This window comes from Mustela erminea, chromosome 11 (assembly GCF_009829155.1).
Source record: "Mustela erminea isolate mMusErm1 chromosome 11, mMusErm1.Pri, whole genome shotgun sequence".
NCBI classification, from domain to species: domain Eukaryota; kingdom Metazoa; phylum Chordata; class Mammalia; order Carnivora; family Mustelidae; genus Mustela; species Mustela erminea.
Window position 1 is genome coordinate 90,591,147 of NC_045624.1, and position 5,947 is coordinate 90,597,093.

The following is a 5,947-nucleotide window of genomic DNA, read 5'->3' on the forward strand; positions in this document are numbered from 1 at the left end:
TGTTCTTTGATATATTTACTTTTGTCATATAGATGGATAATCTTGTTTTTTCTGGAGTTAAAGCTCCTCTCTGATTAATCAAGTGCTTCACGTGATCTAAGCCAAGTTCATTATCCTCTCTGAAAAGCTTGGTCTTCTGCTCAAAGCCTAGTTGCCTGGGTTGGAAGCCACAGAAGCGTTCTTAGCCCATTTCTCTCCTTCACTCCCACAGGCCATCAGTGTCCTAAGTCTGGTCAGAGTAGCCCCTGTCCATCCCCTCAGCCACCCTCCAGGTCCAGGCTCTTAACATCGCTGGCCTTTGCAAGATCTTCAGAGCCTCTGTCTTGCCCTGGTCTTTTCTCCTCGAGGCCATGCTCTGCTCAGTCAGTCCCAAGCCGGCGCTGAGCCCCTGTGATCCCCAGGGCCCATGCCTGTTCTCAGAGTCTCAGAGCAGAGGGAAGGCCAGGCAGGGCTGGCATCAAGAATGCACACGTGGGGACTTTTGCAGCTGGCTTTGAGGTGGTCCAGCCGGATTAAGCCTTTTTGACAGCAAAAGGCTTTGGCTGTGTCCTATCTCTCCGCCCACGGGATGGCCCTCCATCCTTTCTGAACCGCACAGGTCCCCTTAGCTCTGGATCTCGGTCTTTGCCTGCCTGAGTACACATCCCTTCTTGCAGGAGAAGGAAAGGAACCCCTTTTACTTTATTCAGGGACATAAGAAATGGGCACCCTTTCATTCTCTGTTGGACTATTTTAGCAGTTAAGCCATTTCACAGATAGAAATAATAAGTCCCTCTCACAGACAGATTATGCATCCGGTGGGACGTAGCCTCCGTTGGTGCCCTGTTCCTATTGTGCTCCTCAGCGCAGTGCCCACGGCCCTTCTGATCAGGCCCCCCTCACTTCCCATCGTCTCTGCCAATGCTGCTCTCTCTTGCCCAACCGTCACAAGAGCCTGAGGAATGAGGCCCAGGTTACCTCTGGGTGGCAGGAGGCCTTCCTTAGTCACCAATCAGATGTCAAAACCCTCTAGGGGACAATATAGTCAAAAAGAAGAGGGCCCCCATGAATGCGTAGGAGCACCGAACGTCCCCTCATCTGCAGACACGGCATTCCTGAAGAGCCCAGCGAGGATGGGTACCGCTTTGGGCCCACCCTGCCTCCTGTGTCTCTGACCTTTATGTCACGTTGGAGCCACTTCTACCTCTCCCAAGACAAAGGCCAGGACCCACACAAGTGCTGGGGTGTTCTCTACCCTTTGGCTTCAACTCTGAGGGCCCAGGCCCCGTCAGCGCCCTCCCTCCCACCCCACTGGCCCACGCGGAGTCCAAGGGGCCCAGCCATTCTGCCCCCGGTTGCTGTCTTATCAGGGTCACTTACTTGCAGGAAGTTTTGCTATTTGAGATAATGCTGCACTTCCTAAAATTGCAACATGTTTTAAAATTATTTAAATGTTTTAAGAAGGCCAAAGAGTTTAGTTATCTGAGGAGATTGCTCACAAAGTACTCTCGATCTCCCACCAGGTGAAAATCCGCACTGTTGGAAAACTCATTTCTCACCTCTTACTGGATTTCGTTTACAGGTTCCATCCTGTCAGTGTCCCCTCTGTGATTTTAAATCACTTTGCCTGTGTATTCACTTGTAACACAAAGGGCGCTTTTCAATTTTCCCCAGTATATAGATCTTCCTCTATCTGTGGAAAGTACTTTAAATGTTGAAATGGAGTCCTTGCTTTTCTCATTGAGTTAAAAAGACTTCAGCAAGGATCTTCCTCAGCCAAAGGCTTGTGACTAAAGGTCTTGGAGGTAAACCCCTCTTTCAAAGAGAAACTTAGCTTTACATATGAATATTCTAGCATCAGTAATCTTTTCCACTAAGAACTATGCGAGGATAATAACAATTGAAATACATTTTTATTTGTTTTAAAGCAGAATTATTAGCTCAGCTACATGTGAAGAAAAAGTTTTGGGCTTACAATTTCTTGTTTTTTTTTGTTTGTTTGTTTGTTTTGTTTTTTTGAGGGAAAGCAACGCTTACTTTTATGATACCCCAATTTAAAAATTCACATTGTTTCCATTAGAGTAAAACTTCATGAATATTTACAATATCTATTTCATGCTTAAAGGTAGAAAACATAATATAGCCTTAGCAACCAAAGAGTGGGTTATAATTACTCTACAACTTAGGGATAATTTGCAGTGAATACAACATACACAGTATTTAGGTAATCTGAGCATAGATGTGTGTACCAGACTGCCGCTGTGACTCTCTTTTTCCCAGTGGCATACTGGCATACTCTATATTTATTTTAACATATGTTTGTTTAAATCACATAGCTAAGTGTTCTTATCCTTCCTTAGGACCATTCTTACTGCAAAACAGGCATTCTTCTTACTAAAATGTGACTGCCATCATTGTAATTCTCAGTTGAGCTCTAGAGTTTCAGTAAAGAAAATTATCAAAAAACAAGTAATAACTCAAAGGGTGATCTTGGGAAATGGTTTTTCAAAAGCGAAATACTTCATTTGGTAACCTCTCAGTCTGGTCGATACATTTTCTCAACCTGGAGAAAGGCTGGGAAAACAATGGTATTAGTTTTCAACCAAAAGGATGCACCGACCTATTGAAAACTATTGAAAGGTTTCCAGTTAACTAAATACACAAATCTATTTGATTAGCAGTATAGTTTTGGGCTAGAAATATGGGCAGTTATATATGTCATAGAAATGCAGGATATCTTGGTTTTGTCCCACTCCTTAAGGTAGGAATGGTACCTTTGCTGTGCAGTCCTGGCGTATTTGTGTTATCGTATGGAATAAGAAAAGCCAAGATTCTCATCAAATTCCATTGTAATACGCAGAATTTCAGGAAAAACCAAGTAAAAACAAAATTAACAACTTTTGATGAGAAAAAGACTAAGATAAAAGCTATTTCTGAAACATTCTGTGATTGTCCTGGTTAATGGGTGTGCGTGATCAACAGTTCCAATTCTGTCTCTTTTTAGCAAGGCTCTTTGATCCTAACGTGTTAAATTACCCTTTCTTACTAGCTCCAGCCTCTTTGTGGGCTTGAGGATAGTCATAAAGTGAACACAATAGATGGATCCGTCTTGTACAAACTTGGGAAACTTTAATGACCTATGGTGTATTTTAGCACCATGAAATAACTAAAAGTGATGTCTCAAGCCCGAGAAAGCTGTATGCTTTTATGAAGTTTCTTTTCGGTTAAACTTTCCTTCACTTACAGGCTCCCATAATTTCCTCTCAAATCAGCAGATACACACAAGCTCTTATCACCCACTCACATTACATGAAAAGCAAAGACTTCCGGTGCTGCAAAGGCTTCCAGTGGATCCCAGTATTCCCGAGAGCTTGACATGAAGGACATTGCGTAGATCCTTAGGTGTCCTACGTAATACCATTAAATATCATGATTACAGAAATCCTATATATTCTAGCTCACAATTTGTATGTTCCAAACAGCAAAGAGAGCTGAAGAATAAGCATAAGTTGAGGAGGAGAAAAGGGAAGAAGGAGAGAGAGAGGAGAGGAAGAGGAGGAAAAAGAGGTTATGTCATTGGTTTATCATGCTAAACTTTCAATTCAAACTTTTTGACGTGTATTTAATAAACATGGGAATAGCTTGAGCCATTACTGGAGCAGCACCTGAGTGATTTTCAGTTCAGACATCTCTCCTCTAAGTTCCCTCAATATAGAGCATTTCCAAATGACTGTTCTTCCTTAAACCAGAACCCACTGGCCCTTACTATCTGAGATTCAGAATGGTTCCCATGCCTATGGATCTACGTACCTCGGAATAGATGTTGCCATTTAATGGAGAAGGAAAATAGCCTGAAGGAGAAAACCTGCTGGTTTGGGGAATACTGCTTTTCAATTCAATAAATACAAAATGATTTTTATTTTTACTAAGAACAACTAAAATTCAGTACTCTGGTGTGTTCAAATGTGTAGTAATTGAAACTTGTGGGACGGTTTCCAGTTTAACTTTTCTGGAAATATATTATTATGCAGATAGTTCTTGGATAACAATGGGGTTCCACGTGATTTTGACGAGTCACTCTTACTTTTGACAACTCACTGTCTTACTCTTCCTTTAGCCCCTTAACTTCCCAGTTCAGGCATGAGATGTTTGTATTTCCTGTGTCAAGGTTGGGCAGAAGGGGAAACAATTCAGATAATTCATATGGTTTGGATAACACAGGAATAATAGAGTTTATTATGGTATTTGCAGTGGATGCTTCTGGAATGGGGATAAAGTTTTTCCCAGATTCTTGCTATGTATAATCATTCAGTATAAGCAGTCTGTTAAAAAATAAGTTTGTTAATAAATTTTCCATTTACACGAATCCCATATGTCTCTGGAAGACAATAGTAAGACACAAATGGGCTAAACTTAGTTGCCTCCTGATTTGGAAATAAGCTTAAGCTCTGTGACTGAAAGAATAGGACCAATGAATAGATAAATGAGCTCTTCAGAGACTTAAGCCACAGAAAAAGAAGGTCTATATGTTCAGGGCTGAAAAAAATCATAAAGTTCAATTACAGTAAGATTTCCACTGCAATGCAGTCCCAACAAAGTGCTGTCCGAATGGGGTTGATACCCTGGAATATTATCATTTTGTCTCAAGACTAATTGTTTTAGTAGAGAGAAGTTAGTTTAGATGGAGTTTAGTTAAGAAATCTAAGACCAAGGATTTGACAGTGTTCATCTAATCATGTCCAGGAAAGAAAATAACAGGATCTAGCAGATATGTGGAGAATGTTGGGGGCAAATGTGAGATTAAAGTCCTGTGTTGTTACCTTGGCCAAGATGCAGGAATACCCAGATTGTACTCCCCCCTGTCAAGGATCAATGGAGCAGTGAGCTCAGAAAACAGAGCCAAGCAAATCATCACCAATATTGAGCTGGGGCTTTAACCTCCAAGTACCTCTGTAGAACTCTGGTGAATTAAGCTGGACTAACTGGAGGAAGTGGAAGCCAAAGAAGCTGCTGCCCAGAGTTAGCGAAGTTATTAGGTCTGTCTATTCTACTGCAAATCCCAGCTCAGGTAGACCTTACCTTTTCCAGCTGAGCAAAAAGGCACAGACAACAGACCAACTGGCACCAGAGGAAAGGAGCAAGGACACAGAAAGAGAGTATTGGCCTCAGGACCTAATGCCACCTTTCGTAGACCTTGGCAAGTCAGAACCATAACCAACCTGTATGAAGAACATCTACAACCAAGAGAAAGATTTGGCCAGCTCTATGGGTCAAGCAGCATTTAATAAACTTGGTGGCCTAGAATATTTTTATAGATTTGGTGGATTCCTTCCTAATTAGAAATTTACTTCTTAAGAAATGGGTCATCACAGGTGAATGTTCTCAGTGGCCAATTTAAGTATGCCACTCACCAGAAGGGTAAAAACACCATTGTACAATAATGCGTTGTTGTTCTGGTTTACATACTAGTCTCTTAGCAAAGTTGCAGAGTACATGTCAGTTTCTGAGAAAGACTATGTGGTGTAATATAAAGGACAAGGGTTTGAAATTGTACAGCCTTGAATTCAAAAGCTAATTAGGTCACTCATTACCTTGGAGAGGTTATTAGAACTGCCCTGAGCCTCAGTTTTCTCTTACTTCTTCAAAGGGTTTTGTTAGGGTTAAATGAAATCCCATTTATAAAGTGTGTAGCAGATAGCTTTGCAAGTAAGAAGCATCCAAAATGTTAGATACTTCTTATCTTTGACGTCTTCCGCCTGAGAGTCTGACCAGTCCTCCAAGGGCCAAAAAAATCAAACTTTTGTAACCATGAAATTCTAAGGATTAGATCTAGGTTATGGTAACCCATGAAGGTGGTGCCTTCTGTGGGCTCATTGGCCCAATAATTGGCCTGCTCTCTGAGATGTGTGTCTGTTCTCCATTGTTTCATACCCACAGTCAGAACTGTGTGCCTACTCCTAGTCATACT